This window comes from Podarcis tiliguerta (genome assembly GCF_965153285.1).
Source record: "Podarcis tiliguerta genome assembly, chromosome: 12".
NCBI lineage: Eukaryota > Metazoa > Chordata > Lepidosauria > Squamata > Lacertidae > Podarcis > Podarcis tiliguerta.
Window position 1 is genome coordinate 17,162,222 of NC_139545.1, and position 16,565 is coordinate 17,178,786.

The window sequence follows — 16,565 nt, forward strand, 5'->3', positions numbered from 1 at the left end:
TTGCCTTTAAAATTTGGAGGCTATTTAAATCCCCCCTGCAAAAAAACCTAAACAACTAATTTTCTTGAAGTGAAATGCTGTTTGCATTAAAAAATCAATTGCTTTTCTTTGAGAACATCACAGATGTTCAAGTTCCTCATCCCTGGTTAACCCAGACATTTTTTCCCATACTTTTTCTATGATCCATGGTCTTGATTGCGCTCTTAAAAAATAAAATAAAAATGTTATTGTGTTATGTTTGGTGAAGAGACCTGTGTGTGTGTGTGTGTGTGAATGTTGTCCGGGATCCATACTGCCTTATCAATGATTAGCAAGTGTCATCTACATAAGGGGCTTCATTATAATCTCATCTCCTGGTATTAGCCTGGCTAAATCAATGAATTTACAATAAGAGAAGGAAATGGCAACACAAATTATTTTTTAAAAAACCAAACACAGTTCTTAATTTCCTGCAACATATACTGTACAGGAATTCTGTGTGTTCTTTAGAGAATAATGGCAAAAATTAGGACCGCTGGGGGAAACTAGTTAACAGGATTTACGTTGAAATTATCTGGTATGAATTGAATATATTAGAAATAATGAATCATTACAAGCTGGTGCTTTTGAATGCTAAATCCTCATTTAGTTTAAATATACTGGCGCTGCATAGGAATGATCTCGGAGGGTAATGGGAAGCACAATAATGACAGATTACTCAGTTCGCTAACTCCCCTGATTAAAATCTTTCTCAATAATGAGCGAACCAAATTAAAAAGATGCATGATGTGTAAACAGATACAGCCCATATTTGTTAAACTTTGGAGCAGTTCAATACACTGCTTTTTGGAACCAGCCTAAACAACCAGCTAGAAATAGGTACATATTGCCATCTGCTTATGTTACATGTTGCTGTGAACCTTGAACCTCCATGGTATCATGAAGAGGGCAAATGTTATCCAATTTATTTATTTTTCTGAGACTCCTAGCTACTTCTTTGTCTATGTGGAGCCATAGAGCTCCATGGTTCTCGGCCTACCTCTGGGGAGACCGTTGCCATGGCTGCAACTCCTCAGCAGGCCTCACTGTAGGGCTGTGTGTGCTCATGCGCTGAAATCATTGGTGGAGTATCACAGTGTTGTGCTGCCTAGCCCTCCGCTGCCACCACCGCCCCACATGTCAAATGTACCCTGCCTCGGCCCAATATACTTGAAGGAGCGTCTCCACCCCCATTGTCCAACTCGGACACTAAGGTCCAGCTCTGAGGGCCTTCTGGTGGTTCCCTCACTGCAAGAAGTGAGGTCACAGGGAACCAGGCAAAGGGCCTTCTTGGTAGTGGCACCCTCCCTGTGGAACGCCCTCCCATCAGATGTCAAGGAAATAAACAACTATCTGACGTAGAAGACATTTGAAGGCAGCCCTGTTTAGGGAAGTTTTTAATGTTTGATGTTTTATCGTGTTTTTAATATTCTGTTGGAAGCCACCCAGAGTGGCTGGGGAAACCCAGCCAGATGGGCGGGGTACAAATAACTACTTCTTCTTCTTCTTCTTCTTCTTCTTCTTCTTCTTCTTCTTTCCTTCACAATGGCTGTGTATTTTGATGGCTCCCACTTTTGGGCACAGTGCTTGGACTCTCTGTTTGAGGAAACCCAAACGCATTCTTCAAGAAGTTGGCACACAGTGTAAGCGTTAGCTGAGGGTTATGGGATACACAATTCATAAGTCTATTCCAGGGTCCAAGAACCTGAGTCCAACCCCCCAACTCTCCCTCTGCCTTTGCCTCTGCCTCCAGTTTGGCTGGCCAGCCCTGCCAGTTCACCAGTGGCCTCCTCAACTACCATGGAAACAATGCTCAGTGGGTGAAATGGAGACTGACTCAAGCAGCTCCCCACTTTCCATGCCATCTGGCCACAACGTGGCAGATCCCTCCCCTGAGTCATCGCTTGAGCTCTTCCAAGGCTCCCAGACCACTGAATACATAACACCTTCTCTGATAAATCTTGCCCCATTCTGAATGTCACCCCAGGGCACAAGACAGTGAGTGCAAAAGCTCCCCGCACGATATCTCTTTTGGTGGAGAAACCAGAGCAACCAAACGCATGAGGGTTGGCGTGAATGTACGTAGTGTCCCCTCAAATGACTGCTTAAAGTGCAGCCACTTCACCTCCAGATGGCATGTGTGGCAGTTTCCACCATGCATACTGTCAGCAGAGTGCTGAGCTAGCTGCCCCCTCACATGCGGCTTTTAAAATGAAAGGTCTTCCTTAGGGTCCCTTCCAATTCCACCATTCTAGGATTCTAGAATTCTTGTACCATCCTACTTCTGAGGCAATGAGGAATGGTTGCTAGATTTAGCCTAGAGAAGTCTGAAAGAGGACACATTTTCTTGAAATACCTGAAAGGCTGTTACACAGAAGAGGGCAAAGAGTTGTCCTTTGCAGGATTAGATCTGATGGAGTAGAAGGCAGGATTGGACCATCTGATGGACTTAGGAGGGAAGCTTTTGGTTGAACATAAGGAGAAACATCTTGATGGGCAGAGCAACTTGACAATAGAACCAGTTGTTTAGTGGAGTTGACCTCCCTCACTGGAGGTCCTCCAGCAGAAACTAGATACCCGTCTGCTGAGCATGCTCTAGCCCTGGATTTCCTGCAGAGTGTTTGGACTCTATGATCCACAAGGTCATTGCAAACCCTGCAGTTCTATGGTTTTAGGTCACTGTAGCATGAGTGTATCATTTCTCGGCTGGCTAATGAGGCTCATGATAACCCCTGCTGCTTTCAAGGCTGTTCCCTCTCTGTCCAATCTTCAATGGCCTTTCCCTCAGTCAAGGATCCTTCTCCTGTGTCTGGCCTGGAGGCCCCAGCAAGGTAAAGCTATCTTTTAAAATTCTGATCCTACATCATTTTAATAGATACATGGTGTACAAAACCACAGATGAATGGCCCAGACCCATGAGTCAGTTGCTTGCAGCACCACATGCTGATTCCAATATAGCCCCACCCATACATTGATCGGGACCTGGGTGGCGCTGTGGGTTAAACCACAGAGCCTAGGGCTTGCTGATCAGAAGGTCGGCAGTTCGAATCCCCGTGACGGGATGAGCTCCCATTGCTCAGTCCCAGCTCCTGCCAACCTAGCAGCTTGAAAGCACGTCAAAGTGCAAGTAGATAAATAGGTACCACTCCGGTGGGAAGGTAAACGGCGTTTCCGTGGGCTGCTCTGGTTAGCCAGAAGCGGCTTAGTCATGCTGGCCACATGACCCAGAAGCTGTACGCCGGCTCCCTCGGCCAATAAAGTGAGATGAGCGCCACAACCTCAGAGTCGGTCACGACTGGACCTAATGGTCAGGGGTCCCTTTACCTTTATACATTGATCATCATTGATCTTAGCTTTGACAGTACTGCAGGCTACAGCATGAGAGATCCTGAACCCAAGTACAATGTAGATCCTGGAAAGCAGCTGAACTCACTAAGAGACATATAGGAAATTCCATGTTCTCAGCTCTTTCAAAATGATCTGCCTGGCCCAGCGGGTTTTGCTGAAAAAAGGCTGTGGGGTCATAGGCCAAATGTCACAACAGATAACTACAGTCATCAGTATGTGGGGAAATGTATGTAAAGGTTTGTACATGATTATGAGTAACCAAATAATTACTTGCAGTTGCTTGTGGGTCACACCCACATTAATCCTTCATGTTTTGGCAGTTCTGGATAATACACAACTAAGAGATGTGGAATGAATTTTGATATCAATCTCGGTAGCAAAACACATCATTCTTCGGAAATGGGAAACGGAATCCCTGCTGACTTATGCAAATAAGACAAAGAGAAAACTCTGCATCGCAATAATAGGAGAATGATAATTATATGCGGTGATCTTCACTGAAACACACACACACAAAAAGCACAACTTTCCAATTTAGACAACAGGAATGAAGACTGGTGAATATATGCAAATAGTCTGCAGAAATTTCAAACTCTATTCAGCAGAACATCCCTCCCACCCTTGGTGTATTATGCTTGCAGGGATGGGGCCGTTCTAAGATATGAATTACATTTAATAAGTGAAATGATTTATGCCCTCAAAGCATTCCGGTTGTAAGAGAGCAAAAGCTGAAAATGTGGATCTGAAATGTCAGCTTCAACATCTAGAATTCTGACAGATGATTTCTCAAGGTCATTACTCTCTGGTCTCGGAAATGATTTGCAGAGACCAACACTTTGGGGGAAGGACCAGGGGCGTACAAAGTGGGGCGCAGAGGGGGCGAGCCGCCCTGCTTGCCACTCTAGGGGGAGGGTTTACAAGATGGCCCCTGCCTTCTCGCATCTGTAGAGCGTCTGAGGGCACGCGGCGTCCGTATGGGCTGCCACTCTCGTGCGCCATCCATACGGGTGTCCGTACAGGCTGCCTCTTGCACGGCAACCGTATGGGCTGCTGCGCATGCGCACTCCGTATGGTCGTCCCACATGTGCAGTTCGTATGGGATGCCACACAAGTGCAGTCCCTACAGGCTGCCCTGCCCCGGGTGCTGGAGAGGGTTCCTCCGGTACTGGGAAGGACCACAGCTTGGTGTTGGGAGGCACGGAAACGCTGTTTACCTTCCTGCCACAGTGGTACCTATTTCTCTACTTGCACTGGTGTGCTTTCGAACTGCTAGGTTGGCAGGAGCTGGGACAGAGCAATGGGAGCTTACCCCGTCGCGTGGATTCAAACCACTGACCTTCCAATCAGCAAGCGCAAGAGGCTCAGAGGTTTAGACCACAGCGCCACCTGCAGATGTGTGGTAGGTATATGATCTCCCAGTAGTAAGAGAAACAACTCTGGGAGGTTTTTCCCATAACACTAGCATTACAAAAATAAGTCACAGGCTTGAATACTCCTTCCTCTTTCCTCTTCCACCACTGCCACAAAGAGTGTTGTTCTAGATTAACCACAGTTTATCATTATCCAAACCCTAAACTGTGATTAATCTCAACTATGATTTCTTGACACGAGCCAATTTCTAAACCGTAATTTCAAGCTGGCTTGCTTCAACAAACCATTGTTAAGTTAACCACAATTTTGGGAGTTCAGATGACCTAGCATGCTGTAGCTAATCAAAAATGGAAGGCAAAGTTTGCTATCTTTTCCTTGTGGAACTTGCAAGCCTGAGAGCTCGGGCTCCTAGCGTCATTTTCATAAATGGACTCGCGTTACTTCTGAATCTGCCCACTGTGTATATGCTCAAAGGCACTCACAGCTTAGCTACCCGTGACCTTGAATTGACCAAGCCAGACTCTGCTAGCGCTGGGAACAAATTCTTGTCTAAGCCCTAGCAAAATGTAAACTTTAGGTGTTAGTCTGAAAATCCAGGAAGCAGCCAAGTCCCTTAACATCTTGGCAATGACACTTGGTTCATATTAAAAGCACGTATTTCAGTATGTTTCTAGACTAAGGCTAGTGATCTCAACACTTCAGTACTTTGCAGGTAGAGATGCCATTCACATCAATAACACCAAATTAAGACATTTGGCATGGACACAGCTGGATGGTCTGTGCCTCAATTAGTCTGATTTAAAAGGCACCCCAAAGAATTTCTGAATAGCCAAAGAGTGAGATAAGATATTTGGTGGGTAAAGCTATTGTCTTTTGGGTAACAGATGAATAATCGATGTGTGAGATGAAACAGGGAAAATGTATCTTTATCTCTGCAGTGACTGATTAATCTGTCTTGTTGCATTAAAATGGAAATATATTTCAATTTCATAGTTATCTCAAAGAATTACATTTTGCTCACAAATTAATGTCCTTTCCCTCAGTTTGAAAATGAATATGTGGGAGGGGAGAATATTGTTTTACATTTTTCCCACTCTCTCTGTCCTCTACCCACCGACCCACCCAAATCACATTACTGGGTTTTCTTCTTCTGCATATTTCTCAGTATTTACTTTTGTTTTTTAAAAAATGACAAAGCTACAGATTTGGCACAGTTGCAGGCAGATGCATCGATCAAACACACAACACAATGCTCTAGCTGCCTCCTCAAAGGCAAACCCCTAAATCAAAAATCTCTGACTCAAAGGGGGCTTCCTCCTAGGTTAGGTGGATAGAAAATCACAACCTCAGCCTCTGTTCTCTTCGGATTCACGAAGTTCAAATTCCTCAAGCACCCTGGGTTTTACAGGTTGCTGCTTTTTGAAGTCCTTGTTTTATTATGTTCAGTTTATTTTTCTCTCTGACTTTGTTACGACAGCTTATTCCGTTTCTCTTTTCAAATAACTTATCCTTCTGGAAAATGGACGCAAAAGAACAAGGAACTTCATATAGTGGAAAAAAATCTTTCTTTAACTGAGTGGGCGTTTCGCTCTCTTAAAAAATTCCAGTGTCAGACTACAAACCAGGGCATTTTTTTTTCCTGTGAAGTTTACCTCATTCTAACCTTTCCCTTTTCTCTTACCATTCTGAAGGCCTTGCAAAAAGTTTTGCATCTCCCCCGAACTGTAGGAAAAGAAACATTCCTTAACAAGCAGTCTAGCTTTCTGCCAAAATTAAGGGGTTCTTGTTTGTTATGGCATGTCTCTCTAACACTGCATTTCCATTCTCCGCTGGGGTAGTGCAAACCCTGCCATTGACTTGAAAATAATTAGATAGTGGTAGCAAGGGTGTTTTTCTTCGTTGCTCTTCAAACTAACAATTCAACTCGCTTCAGGAGCATCAGACTTTCAAACTGAATAATGATGGACTTGAAGGAAATATCAGTATGGATCCCAGCAGCAAGAATCTAGCTCAAACATAGCGGAATCCAATTTTCCTGGGGAGAGCAGCTCTTTCTTTTAAAGCCACAATAATCCTTCCTACAATGTATGATGTAAAAGGTAAAGGTAAAGGGACCCCTGACCATTAGGTCCAGTCACGGATGACTCTGGGGTTGCGGCGCTCATCTCGGTTTACTGGCCGAGGGAGCCGGCATACAGCTTCCGGGTCATGTGGCCAGCATGACTAAGCCGCTTCTGGCAAACCAGAGCAGCACACGGAAATGCCGTTTATCTTCCTGCCGGAGCGGTACCTATTTATCTACTTGCACTTCAAACTGCTTGGTTGGCAGGAGCAGGGACCGAGCAATGAGAGCTCATCCCGTCGCGGGGATTTGAACCGCCGACCTTCTGATCGGCAAGTCCTAGGCTCTGTGGTTTAACCCACAGCGCCACCCGTGTCCCTATGTAGTGATTAGGATGGGCAAATCTCTCAGTTTCTGTTTCTCCACGTTTCTCATTTTTCCAAGTCTAAGTTCATTTATCCACATTCCCACACCAGTTTGTGATTTTATTTTTATTTTTAAAGGCCTCGTGAAAATGTGCATTTTAGTGCAAACTTCTCTTCATGTACATGTGCTCATATGCACCTTTCCCTGAATGTAAACATTTTTTAGAAACTCATCCCTAAAGTGGCGCATTTTCTGTAATATATATACGTTTGTATGCATAGTTTACCCTAGTATATGCATTCTGGCTACAGAACTGTTTTCTCTCCTTGGGATAAAAATGAAACATGACTGTGAGAAGTTGAATTTGAGTCTGGCAGTGGCTCTTCTCATCTTATATAGGACCATGCTGTTAGCTAGAAATAACCCCCGTTGTTCAATTTGGCTTGCTCCCAAGGAAGCAGACACAGGACTGCAAGCACAATCTCTTTTAGGAAACTGATATTATTGAGATGGCAAATAGCAGTGGCAGCAGACACTGATATACTTGTTAAATAGAATACGACCGCCATAACCTACCCTAACTGTTCTTGCAGGGTGTAAAATGTGCAGCTGTGGAGGAATTAACTGATATATTAAACACATTTTATTTGTGGAGAATTATGGGCCTTTCTAAAACTCCTCTGCTCTTGTCACCTTTACCGGAGAACACGATGATCATTCCTGTCATGCTGTGAAATACAACGAGGAAGCAGGAAAATTGAGTCATCCGTCGAAATGCACCAAAGATAGCACACAATTTGTCAAAGTTACCCAGGGATGTTTGCAAAATCAGTTTTTGCTCAACCTAAGCAAATTAAACGTAATAGCATTTAAGAATGAAGCTCATTTTCCAGCCAGTCTCTCCAGTGTTGTAAAATGTAGAATATGTGATAGACTATAGAAGGTCATGTCCAAATGAACTATATATAAGATTATGTCCCTGTATTCTATCCGGACACATTGGCCCGATTGGTATCACAATCCTAAACATTTGCTCTAGTACATAAAATGATGGAGCAATCCTCTTTGTAATATGAGCACAGCAGCTTTCTGGACGAGTAGTTGGCACTGTAGAAGGAAAAACAAAAGAAAAGAAAACCTAAGAATCTCAGGGACTCTTCAAGACAGGTAACAAATTTATTGTGGTGTTATTTAATGCAGGTTTTGGTTGTTGTTGTTGTTTTGTAATCACACCAGGACACTTAGGGTGGCATGCTGCTTCTTTTATTATCATAGTAATCTAGTGAAGTAGGTAAGGCTGAGAGACAGCAGCCAGTCCAAGGTCACCTTGTTTGCTTCATGGCTGAAACCTTCCTTCAGGTGTCGGCTGGCAAATAAACAAAGGGGCCTGTAGGAATGTGTGGGGCTTGTTCTGCCCTCCCCCAGAGGCGTAGGAAGGTCAGGTGGTCAGGTTAAGGGGTGATATGATAGCCATGTTCAAATATCTAAAAGGATGTCACATAGAGGAGGGAGAAAGGTTGTTTTCTGCTGCTCCAGAGAAGCGGGCACGGAGCAATGGATCCAAACTACAAGAAAGAAGATTCCACCTAAACATTAGGAAGAACTTCCTGACAGTAAGAGCCGTTCGACAGTGGAATTTGCTGCCAAGGAGTGTGGTGGAGTCTCCTTCTTTGGAGGTCTTTAAGCAGAGGCTTGACAACCATATGTCAGGAGTGCTATGATGGTGTTTCCTGCTTGGCAGGGGGTTGGACTCGATGGCCCTTGTGGTCTCTTCCAACTCTATGATTCTATGATTCTATGATTCTACCTGGTGCGGAAAATTTCTTGTCACCCCCCTCAACATTGATTTATTTTTATTTTTTTTTTGCCTGCAGAAATAGGTTTACGTTATCTCATATTTTCTTACAAAGAAATGTGGATTATGGGCCTCTGATAACAAGGAGGCAACTGTGGACAGATACTTAAATCTACAGGATGGGTTGTGTTTTGGCTCCACTGAATTGAAATTTCAGCCTTCACGGCATATGAAAACGGCCAAGTAAACAGTTATTTTCGGGGAGGAGGGTCGAGATATTAACTGATATGCATTAAATTTCAGATATAGCTATATAATCCCTAGCGAAGTAAGATAAGACCTTTGGAGAAGGCATTTTCAAAAAAAAGTTTTTTATGAACCGCCCTAGTAGGGCAGTAATTGTTATTTTTTGACACCCCCCTCCATGATGGAACCTGGAGCAGACCACCGCCCCTGCCCCCCCATTTTGCTGCATATGTGTCACGGACCGATTAGACACAGAGAAATGATAGGAGGAACCAGTTGGAGGACAGCCAAGGAAAGAAGTTGTCAGTTTTCATTTCTTAGCACAGAAAGTATTGACCTGATGTGTAGAGATCTTTCCTATTCTATTTAATTCAAGAGGGTTCTGGAGGCTTCTCTGTGTGCAAGAAGCAAGCAGAAGATTCATGATGCGTGGGTTGCTCCTTCAGAGAAGCTGAGTACAGCTGGTTTCAACTGGTTCTGTTATCTCTTTCTGTCAAGGTCATGCTGACCATAATAAGAGACCAGAAGGAGCTTGGATTTTACTCTCTTTCTTTCTTTCTTTCTTTCTTTCTGTCTGTCTCTCTTTCGTTCTGCTATTCTGTACATAGTGTGCTTAGTGTTAAGTAGTGCTTTAAAAAAAAAATGTTTAGGGGTACTCTCATTTTCCTAGTAAAGGTAAAGGGACCCCTGACCATTAGGTCCAGCCGTGGCCGACTCTGGGGCTGTGGCACTCATCTCACTTTATTGGCCGAGGGAGCTGGCATACAGCTTCCGGGTCATGTGGCCAGCATGACTAAGCCGCTTCTGGCGAACCAGAGCAGCACACGGAAACGCCGTTTACCTTCCCGCTGGAAGGTATCTACTTGCACTTTGACGTGCTTTCGAACTGAAATACTGCCCCTCAATGAGGCCAAACTTAGATTCACAAAATATTTAGGGGTATGCATCCCCCAGAAAAAAAGCACTGGTGTTAAGGTTTAAGACTTATTATAAGTTATTGTAAGTTTAAGTTATGTCTGCTGCAACTGGATTTCTTGTGGACAGCGCCAATTCTCAATGTATTGGATTAGTGACCATTATGCTCATTTGCCTTCAGTAGCAGTAAAACTCTGCTGGATGAAATACAATTGCCTCTGATCTGTTTTTTGGGGAATCCTGCAACGTGTTTACTCTGCTAACTATACATTGGAATCTACTCTGGACCAATGCTGCATAGACTTTCAATGACAGAAGGCGCAGCTATTACATCAGATGGGTCAATGTTCCGAACAATTTTTAGAGACTTGATGCAGCAATTGTTACTCTTGGCGCAGAATGCATTTGCTGGCCCAGTGCTATAATCTGCTATTTATTTACTTATTGTGACAGAAAACAAAAACAGGACCACCAAGAAATCTCCATGTGCGGAAGCTGTTTTGAAAAGCAAGGGGTTCTGTGGAACTTTCAGTGATATCCGAGAGTTTAGTGAGACAAAGTGAAGAAAACTCTACAGACACAGAAAGGCATGTTTTGCACAACTCTGCTGGTTACACATGACTAGAGACTAAGGCTGACATCCAATTGGGACATCCTGCTTACACAACAGACATTTATCCTTTCTGCTCTTTCCTCAGCCTCACCCCCACACCCCAAAATCTGCTCCAGAGAGTTGAAGGACCTTCTGGAGCAGAATGAGTTAGGGTGTTGCAGGAAGAGGAGGAAAGGGGTTCTATTGTGTACACTAGCACGAAATTGGGTATTGTTCCTATAACAGGACAGAAACGCACACTAACACATCCAACAAACTGCAAGTGAGTAAGATTCACTCTCACCCCACCCAGTGTCTGAAAAGAGTTGCAGAGCTCTTGCACAACCCTTCAGAGCCCTTTCTCAAATTAAGCCACGAGAATGGATCTTCATTATCCGCCTTCTGCCAGAAGAAATTTCTGGAAGTTTACACAGAAAGGTCAAGACAATTTCACAAAACTCTTACGACTGGCTGATGTGAGACAAAACTTGCACAAGACATCCGCAAGCTTTCCGAGGAATTCAATAACGTTTCAGCTTAATCACTCTCGAAAGCTTAAGGGATTATGCAATTGGAAGCGATCATTTTCACAGAGACAAATCAAAGCCTCGCACTTCTGGGAAGGGCAACAAAGAGCGAGGGATCTCTGACAGCTGTAGAGCGAGCAGCCGCCGTTGTTCTTGGAGCCTCTCTGACTCACAATGAGGTGGACCCAGTAAAAAGCTTTTTAAATACTTGGCAACTTCCGCAGTCGGGAGTGACTCAGGGGTTCATCATCACAAACCTCGCTGTGTGCTAACCGACGGAGAAATGTTATGGAAAATAAATAAATAACGCAGCCCCAAAGGCTTGTATTTTTTGCTGGAATTTGGGAACAAAACGCATGGCGCTCGCCCTACAGAATGTTGCAGACTGACCTCTGTTCGCCCCTACATCAAGGGGTGGCGGTCTGTCTGACCAATGGCATTTGTATATCTACGGATTCATGCCAGGAACAGAAAATCTTTGGAAAACTGCTCAGAAAAGCTGTATCTGCTTTCACCCCAAGCCTAGCTGTTTTTTTTTTAAAAAAGAGAGAACTAGGGTAGGAGAGTGCAGAAAAGAAAGGCTGGCTGCTAAGAGCTGAACTCCCATCTCACCTGAAATCAATGCATTAATATCCCAGAGAGAGATTGAGGTGGTGGTTGTTGTTGTCGTTACAGTGGTACCTCAGTTGTCGAACGCTTCAGAAGTCGAACGTTTTGGTTTTCGAATGCTGACAACCCAGAAGTAGGAGGGCAACCAAAATGGTCAAAGGCCTGGAAACGATGCCTTATGAAGACCGGCTAAGGGAGCTGGGCATGTTTAGCCTGGAGAAGAGGAGGTTAAGGGGTGATATGATAGCCATGTTCAAATATATAAAAGGATGTCACATAGAGGAAGGAGAAAGGTTGTTTTCTGCTGCTCCAGAGAAGCGGACACGGAGCAATGGATCCAAACTACAAGAAAGAAGATTCCACCTAAACATTAGGAAGAACTTCCTGACAGTAAGAGCTGTTCGACAGTGGAATTTGCTGCCAAGGAGTGTGGTGGAGTCTCCTTCTTTGGAGGTCTTTAAGCAGAGGCTTGACAACCATATGTCAGGAGTGCTCTGATGGTGTTTCCTGCTTGGCAGGGGGTTGGACTCGATGGCCCTTGTGGTCTCTTCCAACTCTATGATTCTATGATTCTATGAAGTAAATGTTTCCATTTTCAAACGTGCCTCGGAAGTCGAATGGCTTCCAAGGCGCATTTCTCCATTTTTTCATTGGATTTTGCTAACAGCCTATTGCGCCTCAGTTGTCGAACGTTTCGGAAGCTGGACGGTCTTCCGGAACAGATTACAGGTACCACTGTATTATTATACCCCACCCATCCGGCTGGGTTGCCCCAGCCACTCTGGCTAGTTTCCAACACATAAAAACATCATATAACATCAAACATTTTAACTTGCCAATACAGCGCTGCCTTCAGACGTCTTCTGAAGGTTGTATAGTTTCTTGGCTCAGGGGTTGCAAAGCTCCATACCCTCCCATACCTTCTAAAAGTTGTTTAGTTCTTTATCTCCTTGACATCTGATGTGAGGGCATTCCACAGGGCAAGTGCCTCTACTGAGAAGGCCCTCTGCCTGGTTCCCTGTAGCTTCACTTCCCTGTAGCTTCACTTCTCGCAGTGAGTGAACTGCCCAAAGGCCTCTGTGGTGGGATAGAATCATGGACTCATGGAATTGTAGAGTTGGAAGGGATCCTGAGGTCCCTTCCAGTGCAGGAATCTCAGCTGGATCATACATAAAAACCTCCAAGGAAGGAGAGTCCACCACCTCCTTAGGGAGACCATTCCACTGTCCAACAGCTCTTACTGTCAGAAAGTTCTTCCTGATGTTTAGTCAGAATCTCCTTTCTTGTAACTTGAATCACTTGGTTTAAGTCCTCCTCTCCAGAGCTGGATAAGGCTGCTGTGGTCTCTGTACAATTCATGGCATGCCTTCATATGTTAGATTCCTGACCAGAAGCCCATTTGCCCACCATAACAATGCCTATGCAAGAGAGGAAAAGCTGTCCTACTCCCCAACAGTTCTCGGATGAAAATCGGGACGTTCTAAATAATAATACGGATGCGGGTGGCACTGTTGGTTAAACCACAGAGCCTAGGACTTGCCAATCAGAAGGTCGGCAGTTCGAATCCCCGCTATGGGGTGAGCTCCCGTTGCTCAGTCCCTGCTCCTGCCAACCTAGCAGTTCAAAAGCACATCAAAGTGCAAGTAGATAAATAGGTACCGCTCCAGTGGGAAGGTAAACGACGTTTCCGTGCGCTGCTCTGGTTTGCCAGAAGCGGCTTAGTCATGCTGGCCACATGACCCGGAAGCTGTATGCCGGCTCCCTCGGCCAGTAAAGCGAGATGAGCGCCGCAACCCCAGAGTCAGTCACAACTGGACCTAATGGTCAGGGGTCCCTTTACCTTTATCTAATAATAATAATAGTAATAGGGCAGCTTCCAACATATATAAAACATAACAAAACATTAAACAGTAAAAAACTTCTGTATACAGGGCTGCTGTCTAATGTCTTTTAAAGGTTGTACAGTTACTTATATCCTTGGCTCAGTGGTCACATAACTCCATACCTCCAACATTTCCCTGATGAAAATAAGGATGTTCCAAGGAAAAGCAGGACATTCCACAATCAAACCGGAAACCAGGATAGCTTCTGTAAATCTGTAAATCTGGAAAATAGGGACACTTGGAAGGTCTCGGCTATTGGGAAGAGGCAGCAAGTTGTTGAGCCTCGCAACTAGTGAGGCTTTGCGCTCTGATTGCCTGACGTCTCGTGAGAACTGCGATTAAGGCTGAGATTTCACGAGATGTTGAAAAAGAGCAAGGAATGCAGTCTACAAAGCCCTCAGCCCCTGTAAGCCTGATTAAGGGTGGAAGAGGAAAGCAACACCCCCTACGTCTCTTCCTTCATCACCAACCAGCTCAGACTTCCTCATGTGTCAAGCTTCTCTGGTAGACTGGGGGCCAGGATTATGAAGGCTTGATTACCTAGTCCCTCCCAAGGTGAGCTAAGCCTGAACGGACAGTTTACTCTATGGTTTTAACCCCTTCATGCATTAATTAGATTTAAGCATGTTAGTTATATGAGGCTGGTTATCTCAGGACTTTAACATAGCCCTACATTGGAAACAGCATATAGCTGCTTCCCCACCCCCCCACCCCTTTTCTCTAATGCATCCATCGTCAGAATTGCATGTGGGTGAGCAGTTTCTTTTATATCTTCCAGGATTGCTGTCAATCTGTGCATCTCTGCCTCTGCTCCTCTAGGCCTGCATAATCCCAGGTGGGCCAGTTTGCTGAGCCCACGTTCGGCATCAGATACAAAGTCCATAACCTTGACAAAGAATTCAAGCAGTAAGCAATCAATGAGGCAAAATCCATTTTGAGAATTTGGAGGACGGAGCAGCTCCTCTTCATGCCTTGCTGAGAAGGCAAAATTATCTCCACAACAAATTACGTTATCGTCTAATAGCGGAGAAAGCTGCAACTTAATTAAAAGGATGCATGCATGTGGCTATGTGGAGAATCTGAGCTCTGGGGAAGTAATCTCTTGGTGTTTCAGCAAAATGCAGAGGTACTTTGGCTCATTTCCCCAATTCTCTCTTCTGCATTTAATTCTTCCTGCATTGAAGTCATGCATATGTGTGTGTGTGTGGGTATGTGTACACACACACACACACACACACACATATATATATATATATATATATATATATATATATATATATATATATGAAGGCAGCCCCGTTTAGGGAAGTTTTTAAATTTTAATGCTGTACTGTTTTAAACATTTGATTGGGAGCTGCCCAGAGTGGCTGGGGAAACTCAGCCAGATGGGCGGGGTATAACTAAATTATTATTATTATTATTATTATTATTATTATTATTATTAATGCACAATTATTCTAAAAACAGCTTCTGGTTGAAAGTACAGTGGTACCTCGGGTTACATATGCTTCAGGTTACAGACTCCACTAACCCAGAAATAGTGCTTCAGGTTAAGAACTTTGCTTCAGGATGAGAAAAGAAATTGTGCTCTGGTGGCGCGGCAGCAGCAGGAGGCCCCATTAGCTAAAGTGGTGCTTCAGGTTAAGAACAGTTTCAGGTTAAGAAATGACCTCCAGAACGAATTAAGTACTTAACCCGAGGTACCACTGTACTAATGAATGAAAAAAGGAAAACTTTCACAAGCCCAAAAATAACCTCGAACGAACAAATTGACTTGCTAAATGTCCCTTGCCTGAATCTCTGGAGCTGCTACCAATCAGTGTGGACAATACTCAGCGAGTTGAGCCAATGGCTTCACTTGGTATAAGCCAGCTTCCTGATTTCCTTTGCAAGAACCTCCAGCCATGACTGTGCTTATTCTTTTGCTTAAAGATACGCTTAGAACAACATCATTGCCTAATGACAGGCTATCGCACTTCAGAATAAACCTTGGCAGCCGCTGTGTGTGAAATTGCAGCCTGCGCACCGCATGGTGTCCTGGTGGTCACACGTACGCATTCCCATGCAGATGCGCTACAGTCAAGATGCATATTCCCCCTCCCACAGTAATTTAACTTCTAGAGACCCTGGAGAGGGAGCTAAACCTTGCAGAACGACAACACAATGTTAACAAGGCATCGCCAAAAAGCTAAGGGGGGGGGGGGGAGAGCGACACAGTAGGGGCAGTGATTTTACCCAGAAAAGGTAACAGAAAACAGGGGCTGTCCGTAGTAATTAGAGACAGCTGGATCTCATGAGCTTACCCCTGCGTGATGGACAGGCAGACTCTCAAATGTTATTTTTATAGGACAATACCTCAATCGAATTATACCGTCACAACAGCAGTGTGTTCTTTCAAGGCTCTTTCTTCTGGCCTGAGGTAATAAACAAGTCAGACTCCACAGCAGTATCTTCTATTTATATCGGGAGCTCAGGTTTCTTCTTTGTCACTTCCCAGCACGGCTGCAGTCCCGCGGCCTTTGTGTGTGAGCCCGAACAACCCCTATTTAAGTTTTACATGCCATTTTCCACCTTGGCTCCCTTCGGTGCCTCTTCAGAGACGTCGCTGCCACATTTTCACCTAAACTAGACAGGTTTTTTTTTAATATATATATATAAAGAAGGGTTCCTGCCAAGAATGGCTTCAGACATCATCAGGTTGCAACAAGCCAGCCTACCAGTTGACACCGGCAGTTCCTGAAGCAGTGTTGCTTTACTGGAAATAGAAAGAAATGCTCCTCATAGACATTTTCTTTTGTCTGTGGCGGTAACTTAAAAACAACGGTCTCTTTAT

The 16,565-nt window shown here is 44.4% G+C and overlaps 1 long non-coding RNA gene across 1 annotated transcript in view; it reads left to right on the forward strand.

Annotated features, from left to right (window-relative positions):
- The first annotated feature begins 15,832 nt into the window (after positions 1–15,832).
- LOC310660502 overlaps positions 15,833–16,565 on the forward strand; it is a 103,667-nt gene continuing 102,934 nt past the window's right edge. The window contains exon 1 of the long non-coding RNA XR_014503446.1: positions 15,833–16,151. This is a non-coding gene — a long non-coding RNA (uncharacterized lncRNA). The remainder of the gene's footprint in view (positions 16,152–16,565) is intronic.